At 38.2% G+C, this 15,619-nt stretch overlaps 5 non-coding genes across 5 annotated transcripts; all 5 read left to right on the plus strand.

Moving 5' to 3' along the window:
* Positions 1-6,015: 6,015 nt before the first annotated feature.
* On the plus strand, positions 6,016-6,088 carry TRNAK-CUU (transfer RNA lysine (anticodon CUU)). Its single transcript has one exon. It is a non-coding gene; the product is annotated as a tRNA-Lys (tRNA).
* A 98-nt stretch (positions 6,089-6,186) lies between these two features.
* TRNAK-CUU (transfer RNA lysine (anticodon CUU)) lies at positions 6,187-6,259 on the plus strand. The gene has a single exon. It is a non-coding gene; the product is annotated as a tRNA-Lys (tRNA).
* Positions 6,260-6,357: 98 nt separating this feature from the next.
* TRNAK-CUU (transfer RNA lysine (anticodon CUU)) lies at positions 6,358-6,430 on the plus strand. The gene has a single exon. It is a non-coding gene; the product is annotated as a tRNA-Lys (tRNA).
* Positions 6,431-8,314: 1,884 nt separating this feature from the next.
* On the plus strand, positions 8,315-8,387 carry TRNAK-CUU (transfer RNA lysine (anticodon CUU)). The gene has a single exon. It is a non-coding gene; the product is annotated as a tRNA-Lys (tRNA).
* A 98-nt stretch (positions 8,388-8,485) lies between these two features.
* On the plus strand, positions 8,486-8,558 carry TRNAK-CUU (transfer RNA lysine (anticodon CUU)). Its single transcript has one exon. It is a non-coding gene; the product is annotated as a tRNA-Lys (tRNA).
* The last annotated feature ends 7,061 nt before the right edge of the window (positions 8,559-15,619 follow it).

Consider the following 15,619-nt stretch of genomic DNA (forward strand, 5'->3'; position numbering starts at 1 on the left):
GCATTCGCGTGAACCGATGGTGGAAGCCCTGCCATTGGGAGGCTAGACGTTTCTCGTAACCCTAGCCGATCGCCGCGTATATCTTAAAACCAAACGTTAACGATGGAGAAGAAGCCGGAATGGACAAAGACCTGATGATGGTGGTGCATAGAAGCTGGTGTCAATGTGGGTTTGACGAAGAACAGAAGATGGTGGTGCATAGAAGCTGGTGTCAATGTGGGATTGACGAAGAACAGAAGATGGTGGTGCATAGAAGCTGGTGCCAATGTGGGATTGACGAAGAATTGAAGATGGTGGTGCTTACGAGCCAGCAACTACAGGCTAGTGTCCATGTGGGATGGACAAAGACTAGCAGATTGTGGTCCTTAGAAGCCAGTTAGTAAAGACTGGTGTTGGTAGATGAATGGCCAAATTTCCGTGAACCGCGAACGCGTTCCGGAAATCGAGTATTTGTTTGCTCCGATTTGTAAACTGCGAACGCGGTCACGTGGGGTCTGACAGACAGACACACAGACAGACAGACAGACAGACAAACAGACAGACACGGCCAGTGTAATACCTCTCCGTGACGTCATCGTCACTCGGAGAGGTTAGAGTGGGATATAGACCGAGTGGGGAAAGGTGAAGCCCCGCCCATTGACATGCGCGGTAACCACTGGATGTTTTACTTCCAACAGCAACACGTAGATGGCGGGAAAATCTACCCTTTGGCGCAAAATTTGAAATGCTTCGTTTTACAACATTGGTGTTGATATGGATAATGTTAGTTCAAATCTTAATAAAAAGGTGAATACTTGTGTTAAAATACAGAATTTAAAATATATTTCCCACCATGTTTTAAACACAACATACACAATGTTTATTGCTAAACAATAAAATATTTACATGTAATATTATTAATCCCGACGTCAGGAAAAATGGTTAAAATTATTTATTGACCGAGCGATGATGCCTAAATTGAAAATAACTGCACTTGCTTCTTTGAAAAATCGTGTCTTGTTTTTTCGATGAAAGAATAATACTGTTCTAATGGCTATTTTGTTTGAAGGATCATTTTTCTCTGAATTTTTGCAGTGAATTCCAGGATGAAGAAAGTTGTTTTGTAAAGTGCGGTGCTGAAAGTCAATTTAGCTATCAAAAACGTTAATAATGACGATAATGAAACAGACTGAATGTATGTTAAACTTGTTTTGTTATTGTCTTAACTTTGCATTAATATAGCCGAAGCAAAACAAGTTTAACATACATTCATTCTATTTCATAATCGTGATTATTTACATTTTTGGGCAATTCAAGTAACTTCAGGCGCCGTACTTTACAACGACTTCTCTCCTCATCCCGGAATTAACCTCAATAAATCACAAAAACAACCCTGATAACAAGCAAGCAAGATATATTTTTCTAAATCTAAACTGATTATACATTTCCGCTGTTCATTCTTTTATTCATCATAGGGGCTTCAATTGATCTGAATTTGGGAGTTTCATTATTATTTCTACCAAATAAATTCAGAGAAAAATTATAATTGAATGTTTATTGTGTATAAAAAAGTTGTAAAACAACTCACGAGATTATACACTTGGTGCACATTTTCAATACAAAATATCAAGAGAATTACGCATAAATGAAAAAGTCACGCGTACAAATTTAAATTGGAAAAAAGAAAGTAGTAAATCAGTGATGTTTTTCTTCTCTCTTCTTTTAACATTTAGTAACATTCAATAATTACAGTCGAATTATTTTATGAACAGATAAGTTGTTCGAGAAAAGATCAAAAACGCTAGTTAAGGAATTGCATTTGCATCTTAATTGTTATACTGCGTTTGTAAAATGTATTTTGGGCTGCGCAAATGTTAAGGAACAGAACAATTAAGAGCATTTAATAGAGTCGAGAGCTGGAGAATGCTATGAGCTAACTTGTGAGTAAAAGTAACATGATTCAGTCATTAATTTTGAGGAGATCCAGGATTGCCAATAATAGTCCATAATTATAAGTAGCTTTAGGGAAAAAGTATTTATGACTGAACTCTATAAAACTACGCTGAACTGCTTCTACTGTTTTTTTTAGGAAAAATTGGCTACAGCTACCCCAGGCAACGCAACCAAACAGCAACATGGAACGAACTAGGCTTAAATATATGATTCGGAAATGATGCAGAGATTTCAATAGTCTTGGTGACGTGCCTACAAAAACGAAACTTAGCGTCGAATATAGTACCCAAATCTTTAGTTTGAGTTGCTGTGCGGATGGGTTTGGAGTCAATTAAGTAGGAGTTCAGCAACATTCAAACGATCTGGTCATTAGAAAACTATTATTCTTTCATTGATAGAACAAGACATTACCTTGCAAAGACGGAATTGCCGGTACTATCATTTTATGCCTTCATTGCTCGGTCCACTGATAAATTTCCTAACGTTGAGATTATTTGGGAAATATGCCTTAATTTCTGTGTTTCTGAAACTCGAAAATGGCTATTTAAAACCCATATTTATTTAAGAAATAATAAATTTAAATCCTAAAGGAAAACTACTCCCATAATTATACATTTAATATAGCGAAAATCATGAACTTAAATATATTTAATTCTATTCTTTAGTAATTTCTATTGTTAAGTAATAATCAATGTGTATGTTGTGTTTAAAACATGGTGAGAAATATATTTTAAAATCTATATTTTAACACCTTTTTATTAAGATTTGAACTAACATTATCTATATGAAAACCAATGTTGTAAAACGAAGCATTTTAAATTTAGCGCCAAAGTATAGATTTGCCCGCCATCTACGTGTTGCTGTTGGAAGTAAAACATCCAGTGGCTACCGCGCATGTCAATGGGCGGAGCTTCACCTTTCCCCACTCGGTCTATATCCCACTCTAGGAGAGGTAAAAAGCAGACGATATTTTAGTGTTTCTATTTTTGCCCTGAAGTAGCCGCTAGCTTCGCAAAACTAATTTTTGCTTTAGTATGACGTCTGCCTACGATTCGGATGAGGTAATGCAAGTGGAAGGTGATTGGTTGGGAGCTTACTTAGACCCCGCGAGCTTCTCATTTTACATGTAAACCAAAGCCAAAGCCTAGGATAAGTTACTGACCTTCACTTTATGGTTTTCTATACGCTTTTGGTATTAGTAAACGAATTCAAAAGTATTTTCGGTAATATTTATTGCTTATACACATTGAGAACAATTTACTAACAGCAAAACTTGTAATTAAACCAAAGTATTATTTGGTAGTTAAGATTTTCTAAATGCTATATGAAGCACATGGTTGCCGTAAATTTTAAAATTTAGTTAAGCTGTAATTGTCGAGATAAGTGTTAAAGGTAATTACTCTGCAATAGGTTCGTGTGTATTCTTTCCATTATGCGCGGGCCTGGTGTCTTCAGCCGAAGACTCCGTGACCCTGTCCATCCCAAAATTGACTTCCTTTTCCGATTCTGGAATTTCTTGCGCGCGCGAACCAGCGATATTGAAAAATGATTCCACTCTTTGCTGAATTGGACTGCTCCGGCCTTGTAAAATATTTTGTAAAAATTTTCTTATTAATTCATTAGTATCATTACTGTAATTCAATTGATTAACTTTTATATTTTTTATTGTTATTATTATTTTATTGTGCCAATTCTAACATTCGAGAAAATTAAGTTGTTTTGTAATATTTGGAAAATTTGTTATTCAATGTATTTTTAAAAATGTTTTCGTGCCAAAAGATATTTTTGAGGGTAAAAAATAGTTCAAAAATAGAGCACCCTACTGGGGGTATAGAGAGTGAAAAAACCAGAAGCAAGCTGTAAAAACCAAGGTAAAAACCCTTTACGTAGGTAAAGATTGAAAAGAACGTTGAGGCAGGTGAACGGCCCTGCTAGTGGAAAATCACCAGTAAAGCAAAATAGTTTTTAAGAGTAGCCAAAAGGACACTGAGCCCGGGGGGCGTGTGGGCCCCAACCTAAGAGAGACTTAAAAATAAGAGAAAGGAAAAAACGTTTTTGAGCAAAAATCAGTCAGTCACTGTTAGAGTGTGGTACCAGAACTCGAGAAAAAGGATTACTGTGCGGTCCTCGAGAAAATATAATGAGAGCGAGCTAAACCTAAAGAGGTAAAATAAACAATTTTAAGGAACTTTTTCTGTGCGGGCGGGTTTGTAAACCCAAATTAATAACCAAAGAACTGAGCGGGATTAAAAGAATAACTTAAACTTTTGTGAGCGGGCGGGTTTAAAAACCCAGATTAGTCAATTAATAGAACTTTACGAGCGAGCGGTTTTTATATCAAAATTAAATTAAAGTTTTCTGGGCGGGCTTTTGTTTTAATAATCTGGAGGAAATGTTCAATGATCAAAATAAATAAACTGAACTTTAGTGCGAGTATAAATTAAATTATTGCAAACACACGTATCACAACAACAGTAATTATAATGTTTCAGTCCGTTATGATTACTTAAATAGACTCTACCAATTAACGAACCAGGGGTTGCCAAAAAAGGCGCAACAGGCCTATCCCTTTTAATTTTTGGCATATCATTGCGTGTCTCGTATAGTTTGATAAAACTGCACTTCCATTACACATTGACAGTGTTATCGATTTCCCACACGGCAGACATATCATCTTTGGTGAATTTTTTCCCATACTAAGCGTAAATTGTTCGTTTACCTTAAGGTTCTTCAAGTGTGGATCTTTCGCGATTCGAGCACACCAATTACTCATGTTCTTAATCACTTGCTTGATTATTTCACTGAATAAAGGCACTACCTCGGTTGTTTTGCGCTTTTTAGGATGACTTTCAGTAATAATATCCATGACGAGAGTTTCACTACTATTATCTTCACTTGGTCGCATTTTCCTTTTCGCATGTAGTGGGTGTTTTAAATCATTTATGAAAGATTGCAAAAGACTCTTATGGCCAGGCAAAAACTCGAAACTTTCAGGTTCACACGCGAAAAGTCCATACGCTATTTCTGCATCATGTTTAGCAAGCCTAAAGATTTCTTTTAAGTTTGTTATGGATTTCAAGGCGTTTTTGTCCGAACATCCAGTTAATTCCAAACACTTCCGCAATTGAAGAGGCAATTCTTTAAATTTTTGCTGAAACATGACATTGTCTTTGTCCTCTTGCTCATTTGACATGATCGCACTGTTATTGTTAATTAATCAATCGTTTGAAGTACGAGTTGACGCTACTCTGATATTCTATAACCCAAACTAAAACCAAAACATAAAGAACAGAAAAGAACATAAGACGCCTACATAGATGTCGCCACATGTTCTATGCCTCTCACCAACGCTCACAATACAGGGGCGCATATATAATGCGAAGCCCCATAAAATTGGTATATGAAATGAATTCAACTGACTAAAGCAATGAAAGTATGCAAGTTAAAAATACAGAGACATATATTTTTACGACACGTCACTGAATCTTTGCGTGCCGCGAACCCATTAACCCCGGGGGTGGTAAGGGGCGTCATAATTGGAAAAGGGTGACCATGTTGATTGAAACCAAGATTCGTTTATTTGAAACGGATTTGAAGATTTCGTTTATTTGAAACGGATTTGAAGATTTCGTTTATTTGAAACGGATTTGAAGATTTCGTTTATTTGAAACGGATTTGAAGATTTGAAACGGATTTAAAGATTTGAAACGGATTTAAAGATTTGAAACGGATTTGAAGATTTGGATGATTTGGTTGATTTGAAATTGATTTTGCGGTGATTTCGTTGATTTGAAATGGATTTCATTGATTTAGATGATTTGAATGATTTGGTAGATTTGGTTGATTTGAAATCGATTTCATTAATTTCGTGGTGATTTGGATGATTTGGTTGATTTGCTTGATTAGGATGATTTGTACGAGCTGTGTACGAGATTTGAACAAGCGACGGCCCCCTCGGGCAGGACTGTGGCACTACTACTTCTACTACTACTACGAGAATGACAACAGGGCAGGTCAAACTAAGAGCCCCATCGTAGATATCCATCATACGATGTGGCTAAAAATTACACTTCATGGATATATGCCCGGCTAGCTCAGTCGGTAGAGCACGAGACTCTTAATCTCGGGGTCGTGGGTTCGAGCCCCACGTTGGGCGCTAAACGATAATTTTGAGGTTTTCTCGTACACTAAAATTCGAGATTCCAGCAAGTGGTAGCCCATTTACAGAAATTCAATTAAAATACTTGAATTCAAGCCCGGCTAGCTCAGTCGGATGAGCACGAGACTCTTAATCTCGGGATCGGGGGTTTGAGCCCCACATTGGGCGATAAACGTTAATTTTGAATTTTGCGCGTACACTAAAATCCGAGATTCCAGGAAATGATAGCCCATTTACAGAAATTCAATTAAAATGTTTGAATTCAAGCCCGGCTAGCTAAGTCGGTAGAGCACGAGACTCTTAATCTCGGGGTCGTGGGTTCGAGCCACACGTTGGGCGCTAAACAACAATTTTGAACTTTGCCAGTACACTTAAACTCTAGATACCCGCAATAGATAACCCATTTACTGAAATTCAATTACAAGTTGGGAAACCAAAACAAACCTCTCCGAGCCGAGACGAATTTACTTTCTAAACACAGGTCCACCAGCCAATGAGAAAAACCGGAAATACATCGTTCAAATTGGCGAAATATTGCCAAGGTCTTTAGCAAAAGCTTAAGCGTTTAAAAATTTCCTTTGTATCCTCAATAATTCTAATGAGGCCCTAAATGTATCACTGAAGGGTGTATTTAACTTTCGGCTCACTCTGAACCGTTAACACCTCCTATAAGAGGAGGCGAAACAAGGTCATTTCTAGTTTAAATCTAGGGTATCTTATTTCACAGACCCAATAGTTTCAACACTTGTGGATAGATGAAGAATTAACACCCATATTATATACTGAATATAAAAAATGCGATTACACTATATATAAATGTAGTAAAACTGAATTAAAAAGTAAACACCAAATTTGAAATGTTAATATCAAAAGATGTTCTTGGAATATTAAGATGAAACAGAGCTTTATAGCTACACAACTACTTAAAGAATCGTAATGCCGAAAAATATTTAAAATATTTCCATTTAATATTCTGCAAAAAGGAAATGTTATCGTTTTGTAAGAGATCTTATCATCCTACTCGCTTTATATTAACTTTGATGTGCGTGTAGTGTTTCGATTCGGATGCAATCTTCATTACTCGTTCTATATAAACTCTCACTTGTGTCATTACATAGAAATAAGTTTATCTTAAATAATTAATTAAATATAAATGATATTAATTACTTTAATCGCCAGTAAATAACTTTAAAAATAGTTAAATCGTTTAAAATAAATTTGTTCCTATTATCTTTCGAAACTTTGCTAATATTGACGTTTAAAGTGAAGGGTACCCCTCTTGCCCGCTTTTTTCAAATTTTGGGGTATATATACGATTCGTTTCCATTATAATAATAGATAAAAGCGCATTCGCGTGAACCGATGGTGGAAGCCCTGCCATTGGGAGGCTAGACGTTTCTCGTAACCCTAGCCTATCGCCGCGTATATCTTGAAACCAATAATAGATAAAAACGCATTCGCGTGAACCGATGGTGGAAGCCCTGCCATTGGGAGGCTATACGTTTCTCGTAACCCTAGCCGATCGCCGCGTATATCTTAAAACCAAACGTTAACGATGGAGAAGAAGCCGGAATGGACAAAGACCTGATGATGGTGGTGCATAGAAGCTGGTGTCAATGTGGGTTTGACGAAGAACAGAAGATGGTGGTGCATAGAAGCTGGTGTCAATGTGGGATTGACGAAGAACAGAAGATGGTGGTGCATAGAAGCTGGTGTCAATGTGGGATTGACGAAGTACAGAAGATGGTGGTGCTTACGAGCCAGCAACTACAGGCTAGTGTCCATGTGGGATGGACAAAGACTAGCAGATTGTGGTCCTTAGAAGCCAGTTAGTAAAGACTGGTGTTGGTAGATGAATGGCCAAATTTCCGTGAATCGCGAACGCGTTCCGGAAATCGAGTATTTGTTTGCTCCGATTTGTAAACTGCGAACGCGGTCACGTGGGGTCTGACAGACAGACACACAGACAGACAGACAGACACGGCCAGTGTAATACCTCTCCGTGACGTCATCGTCACTCGGAGAGGTAAAAATGGTTGGATACACGCCCGGCTAGCTCAGTCTGTAGAGCACGAGACTCTTAATCTCGGGGTCGTGCGTTCGAGCACCACATGTACGTTGGGCGCTAAATAACAATTTAGAATTTTTCCAGTACATTTAAACTCTAGATTCTCGCTAAAGATAGTCCATTTACTGAAATTAATTTAAAATGCATGCATAACAGCCCGGCTAGCTCAGTCGGTAGAGCACGAGACTCTTAATCTCGGGGTCGTGGGTTCGAGCCCCACGTTGGGCGCTAAACGTTGATTTTGAAGTTTTCCCGTACACTAAAACTTTAGATTCCAGCAAAAGATAGCCCATTTATAGAAATTCAATTAAAATATCTGGATTTAAGTCCGGCTAACTCAGTCGGTAGTGCACGAGACTCTTAATCTCGAGGTCGTGGGTTCGAGCCCCATGTTGGGCGCTAAACGTTAATTTTGAGGTTTTCTCGTACACTAAAATTCGAGATTCCAGCAAATGGTAGCCCATTTACAGAAATTCAATTAAAATACTTAAATGTATTCCAATGTTTTGGAATGCTATTTTGTTGGCGTGTTGTTGTAAGAGTTTATGAGTGGGTTTAGAAACTATCATTGTTTTGACTGCCAACCGCAGTTAGGAAAATTTTACAGTTGTAAAGATCGACTGTTATTAGGCATTTTTGGAGAGTCAGTCTAGTGCTAGAGATAAAAGGGCGCACCTTCGAAACGTAAGAAAAGGAAAAAGGAGTACCTCACCAGACCCAAATGTAATTATTAATGATTTGCGGGATCAAGTTGCAGCATTAACTGCCCAACTTCAGTTTTTGCAGAGTGCTGGACCGACTACTACGGCCAGCACCGGCACTGGTACGACACAAAGCCCGTCGCAAGAACAAAGTAGTACCCCCGCTCATACTCAAGTTTCCATTGCGATCGCTAGTGCGAACGCACTCCCTCAATCATGGGCACCTCCTATTTCCCTACCATCTTTCTCTGGAAATTTTAGTGACAGCAACACAAAGGAATTTCTTTTCAAAGCGCGACAAATTTTGATCTCTCGAAATATTCCCGAGATAGTATTTATTCAACATTGGCTTCCTTCCATGCTAACTGGCGCAGCTTTCGAGTGGTTCAGCGCGCAAAGCCAATTCAATACGTTTGATGAATTTTCAAACGCTTTAAAATTTCAGGCCTATTCGAATGATGATTTCCTCTTAGAAAAATTGGACAATAGATATCAGAAAGCAAACGAGAGCGTTGGAGGTTTTGTTGAGGCTATGGAAAAAATTATCTGTAAATTAACTACTCCTATGGATACGGCCACTCAAATTCGAATTATTCGGCGAAATTTAATTACTGACATAAGAGTAGCGTTAGCCCCTACTAAGTTCACTACTGTAAAGGCTCTTTCAGACGATCCAACTTTTTGACTCAGCTTGATAGGTCAACTCGAGTTGAATCAACTAGTTGGATCGTGTGAATTGAAGCTGGATGAGTTGAGTCACAAAAAAGTTGGCTAGGAAAAATTTGATCAGTGATCCAATTTTTGCTGACTCAACTTTTTAATTTCATTTCTTCAGCCAATCAAAATGAATTACAAAAAAAGACTTTTTCGCGGGCTATTTCGTAAGTGCCAAGGTAGGTGGCGCTTAAAAAGTTCCATTTGACGGTAAAAGTTTAGTCGTGTGAAAAGGAAGGATTTATTTCACTTTTCCCTTCAAAAGTTGGGCAAGTTGATACAACTTTTTGATCCATCGAGCTGAGTCAAAAAGTTGGATCGTCTGAAAGACCCTTAAGAGAGTTAGTGACATACGTCTATTGGCCTAACATGAGTCAAGATATCGAAGTCTACCTTTCTCGATGCCACTTGTGTCAAGAACATCAGAGAGCGAATCAACAAGAGCCTCTTTTAGATCGCCCATTACCATCTCGACCATGGCAGAAAGTCGCCTGCGATTTCTTTGAACTTAATGGTGCACATTACATGCTGATAATTGACTATTTTTCCAAATTCGTAGAATTACAACTTTTGCATGGCACAACCGCTCCTGCCGTTATTAATGCAATGAAAACAATTTTTGAGAGATTTGGTATACCTGAAGAGTTGGTTTCCGATCAAGGACCTCCCTTCACATCCGAAGCCATGAAGGACTTTTTTTCGACTTGGAGTATCACTTATAACGCCTCCTCCCCGCGCTACCCTCGCTCTAATGGACAAGTCGAGCGTGCTGTCCAGACCTTGAAGAATTCCCCCCGGAAAGCGTTGGAAGACGGTGGCGATCTTCATTCGGTACTACTCGATTATAGAATTACTCCCACCTATGGTATGCAATCGCCAGCTGAACTAGTTATGGGTCGGCGTATACGATCTTTATTACCGACTCATCCGAACAATTAAAAACCCAACTTTCCTACTAAATCAGCAACACAAGCGCTCCACCGTCGACAATAATCTCAACGGCAATATGCGAACATCAGCACTAAACCACTCCTTCCCTTAACGGAAAATACCCGCGTTTGGTTTCGACGAACTCCGGACGAAAAATGGAAGAAAGGACTAATCATAGCAATTGGTCCAGGACCAAGATCCTATACGTACTAAGTCATCTGACAGTAGAATAAGAAACGTCACAACCGAGCCAATACTCACCGCCACATCAATACCAGATGACCTAAATCTCCAATCTGATGTCACGGAAACTAATCATAACATTGCAGACGCTAACAGAACTCGTGTTGGAAGAGTTATCAAGAAACCTGCTCGTTACCTCTAAATCCTCTTTACATAAAACAAACAAAAAATTCAAACTTGTTAATTTTATATAAAAAGGGCATGTGATATATTTCCTAATGTTACTTTATGTAAGTCCCCCCCGCCCCTGAACTTTATACATGTTCCCTTGCTTCTCAGAACTGAATAGAACCCTCAATAAAGAATCATTCCGTACCTAGCGTTCTAGAGTGAGAGTCGTTCCTTTATTTACTTAGCTAAAGAATGTAACACGATGAAGAACTGAATGGTTTGAATTTTACAACGCAGATGTTTAACCGTTGCCTACGCTATATCAAGGCCCGAGTACGGCACCCAATTTCCATTGAAAAACTGACAATTTAAGTCGCCGTTGTTTCCCACCAGGAGCGCTTGTAGCAGGACCTGTGTGACGTCATATTATTTGAAATACTTATTTTCCCGCGCTAGAAAAGGCGAGTCAGTAAAGGGACGAGACGGGCGAGTAGCTCCCGGCGAAACTGGGCTACGGCGGGCTTAAGGGAGAACGGGTCGGGATTGGGTACGTGCGTGTACGCTGTACGCGGCAGCGGTTTCGGCCACTTTCGGCGTCGATTGGGAATGGGAGTTTGGGACATTCTAGAAAATTATTTAAGGCCATTGTTACACAATCATGCTCGCGACCCTTATGATCTTCTTACAATCAGAAAAACACTAATTTATTTATTCACTATCCCGAAAGATTTTAAGTGTGAATAAATAATTAAATGGTAATTGCAACATGTTTAAGTGAAAAACTTTCAACAGGCTTGTTTCGTATCATGAACAATGACATAACAATGAATTAATAAAAACTGTCATTGTAGACAAAGACGGAAAAGTGTAAAAGATAAGTGTAGAAAATGAATTGCCTGAAGTAACAGATATTAAAATTTTCACTTTTGAAGACATGATCATAAAACATTGATTATTTGAAAAAATTCTTATCTTAGTTTTTTTCACCAAAATTAGTCAAAATATTTTGTCATGAAACATGAGCATCGTTTTAAAAGTAGTACGCGTGAACATTTTATTTTATATCAAAAATTTACAATTAGTTTTGAGTATTCGGTCCCATAAGGAGAATTAAATAGTCAGAAAATGGTTGAACAAAAAACTGTGTGAAATCTTGAAAAATCGTAGTCGTTAATTTTAAAGTTTTAAAAATATCAAAATTAACGTGATGTATAGCTCCCAAAATATCTTTTGAACATTAATAACTACATCACAGTAGAACGGCCTTTGTAATTTGTAACCTAGTATCATGCCAGTATCCCTCAAAAAACTTGAAGATACCATTTTTTCTGGACTACTATTTAGAGCAAAATACTTGTATAAATAATGTAGAAAAATATTTTGAGTTTAATGAAAATTTAGTGAAAAAACTAAGATAAGAATTTTTTCAAATAATCAATGTTTTATGATCATGTCTTCAAAAGTGAAAATTTTAATATCTGTTACTTCAGGCAATTCATTTTCTACACTTATCTTTTACACTTTTCCGTCTTTGTCTACAATGACAGTTTTTATTAATATCTGTCACTTCAGTCTTAATATTAATTCAAATTGTTCAGAAACCTTAGGAGAGTAAAAGTATTAGGGCATTGTGCATATATTAGTTAACTCGTTTGAACTAACCAACCATCTATTATAAAACTGTCATTCCTGACTGCTTGACTTGACAATGAACGTCCGGTCAAACTCAAATTGCTTTCCCGTCATTTTCACATGCAAATACAGAGGAAGCTGTACATAGTTATACCACAAAAAGATTCCGTATACCTGAGCACCAACACATGTCATATACTTATCAAGTTCAATTACCAGTCGTAGGTAATCTAGCTTAATTACCAGTCGTCGGTAATCTAGCTTAATTACCAGTCGTCGGTAATCTAGCTTATTTACCAGTCGTCGGCAATCTAGCTTATTTACCAGTCGTCGGCAATCTAGCTTATTTACCAGTCGTCGGTAATCTAGCTTAATTACCAGTCGTCGGTAATCTAGCTTAATTACCAGTCGTCGGTAATCTGGCTTAATTACCAGTCGTCGGTAATCTAGCTTAATTACCAGTCGTCGGTAATCTAGCTTAATTACCAGTCGTCGGTAATCTAGCTTAATTACCAGTCGTCGGTAATCTAGCTTAATTACCAGTCGTCGGTAATCTAGCTTAATTACCAGTCGTCGGTAATCTAGCTTAATTACCAGTCGTCGGTAATCTAGCTTAATTACCAGTCGTCGGTAATCTAGCTTAATTACCAGTCGTCGGTAATCTAGCTTAATTACCAGTCTTCGGTAATCTAGCTTAATTACCAGTCTTCGGTAATCTAGCTTAATTACCAGTCGTCGGTAATCTAGCTTAATTACCAGCCGTCTTTAAAATCTAGCTTAATTACCAGCCGTCTTTAAAATCTAGCTTAATTACCAGTCGTCCTTAATCTAGCTTAATTGCCAGTCGTCCTTAATCTAGCTTAATTGCCAGTCGTCGGTAATCTAGCTGAATTACCAATCGTCGGTAATCTGGCTTAATTACCAGTCGTCGGTAATCTAGCTTAATTACCAGTCGTCGGTAATCTAGCTTAATTACCAGTCGTCGGTAATCTAGCTTAATTACCAGTCGTCGGTAATCTAGCTTAATTACCAGTCGTCGGTAATCTAGCTTAATTACCAGTCGTCGGTAATCTAGCTTAATTACCAGTCGTCGGTAATCTAGCTTAATTACCAGTCGTCGGTAATCTAGCTTAATTACCAGTCGTCGGTAATCTAGCTTAATTACCAGTCGTCGGTAATCTAGCTTAATTACCAGTCGTCGGTAATCTAGCTTAATTACCAGTCGTCGGTAATCTAGCTTAATTACCAGTCTTCGGTAATCTAGCTTAATTACCAGTCTTCGGTAATCTAGCTTAATTACCAGTCGTCGGTAATCTAGCTTAATTACCAGCCGTCTTTAAAATCTAGCTTAATTACCAGTCGTCCTTAATCTAGCTTAATTGCCAGTCGTCCTTAATCTAGCTTAATTGCCAGTCGTCGGTAATCTAGCTGAATTACCAATCGTCGGTAATCTAGCTTAATTACCAGTCGTCAGTAATCTAGCTTAATTACCAGTCGTCGGTAATCTAGCTTAATTACCAGTCGTCGGTAATCTAGCTTAATTACCAGTCGTCGGTAATCTAGCTTAATTACCAGTCGTCGGTAATCTAGCTTAATTACCAGTCGTCGGTAATCTAGCTTAATTACCAGTCGTCGGTAATCTAGCTTAATTACCAGTCGTCGGTAATCTAGCTTAATTACCAGTCGTCGGTAATCTAGCTTAATTACCAGTCGTCGGTAATCTAGCTTAATTACCAGTCGTCGGTAATCTAGCTTAATTACCAGTCGTCGGTAATCTAGCTTAATTACCAGTCTTCGGTAATCTAGCTTAATTACCAGTCTTCGGTAATCTAGCTTAATTACCAGTCGTCGGTAATCTAGCTTAATTACCAGCCGTCTTTAAAATCTAGCTTAATTACCAGTCGTCCTTAATCTAGCTTAATTGCCAGTCGTCCTTAATCTAGCTTAATTGCCAGTCGTCGGTAATCTAGCTGAATTACCAATCGTCGGTAATCTAGCTTAATTACCAGTCGTCAGTAATCTAGCTTAATTACCAGTCGTCGGTAATCTAGCTTAATTACCAGTCGTCGGTAATCTAGCTTAATTACCAGTCGTCGGTAATCTAGCTTAATTACCAGTCGTCGGTAATCTAGCTTAATTACCAGTCGTCGGTAATCTAGCTTAATTACCAGTCGTCGGTAATCTAGCTTAATTACCAGTCGTCGGTAATCTAGCTTAATTACCAGTCTTCGGTAATCTAGCTTAATTACCAGCCGTCTTTAAAATCTAGCTTAATTACCAGCCGTCTTTAAAATCTAGCTTAATTACCAATCGTCGGTAATCTAGCTTAATTAAGAGTCGTCGGTAATCTAGCTTAATTACCAGTCGTCGGTAATCTAGCTTAATTACCAGCCGTCTTTAATATAGCCTAATAACCAGCCGTCGGTAATCTAGCTTAATTACCAGTCGTCGGTAATCTAGCTAAATTACCAGTCGTCGGTAATCTAGCTAAATTACCAGTCGTCGGTAATGTAGCTTAATTACCAGCCGTCTTTAATATAGCTTAATTACCAGCCGTCGGTAATCTAGCTTAATTACCAGTCGTCGGTAATCTAGCTTAATTACCAGTCGTCGGTAATCTAGCTTAATTACCAGTCGTCGGTAATCTAGCTTAATACCAGTCGTCGGTAATCTAGCTTAATACCAGTCGTCGGTAATCTAGCTTAATACCAGTCGTCGGTAATCTAGCTTAATACCAGTCGTCGGTAATCTAGCTAAATTACCAGTCGTCGGTAATCTAGCTAAATTACCAGTCGTCGGTAATCTAGCTAAATTACCAGTCGTCGGTAATCTAGCTTAATTACCAGTCGTCGGTAATCTAGCTTAATTACCAGTCGTCGGTAATCTAGCTTAATTACCAGTCGTCGGTAATCTAGCTGAATTACCAGTCGTCGGTAATCTAGCTTAATTACCAGTCGTCGGTAATCTAGCTTAATTACCAGTCGTCGGTAATCTAGCTTAATTACCAGTCTTCGGTAATCTAGCTTAATTACCAGCCGTCTTTAAAATCTAGCTTAATTACCAGTCGTCGGTAATCTAACTTAATTACCAGTCGTCGGTAATCTAGCTTAATTACCAGTCGTCGGTAAT

Source organism: Phalangium opilio, unplaced genomic scaffold (assembly GCF_054372755.1).
Source record: "Phalangium opilio isolate 3A_F unplaced genomic scaffold, DU_Popi_V2 ptg000390l_1, whole genome shotgun sequence".
In the NCBI taxonomy this organism is placed as follows: domain Eukaryota; kingdom Metazoa; phylum Arthropoda; class Arachnida; order Opiliones; family Phalangiidae; genus Phalangium; species Phalangium opilio.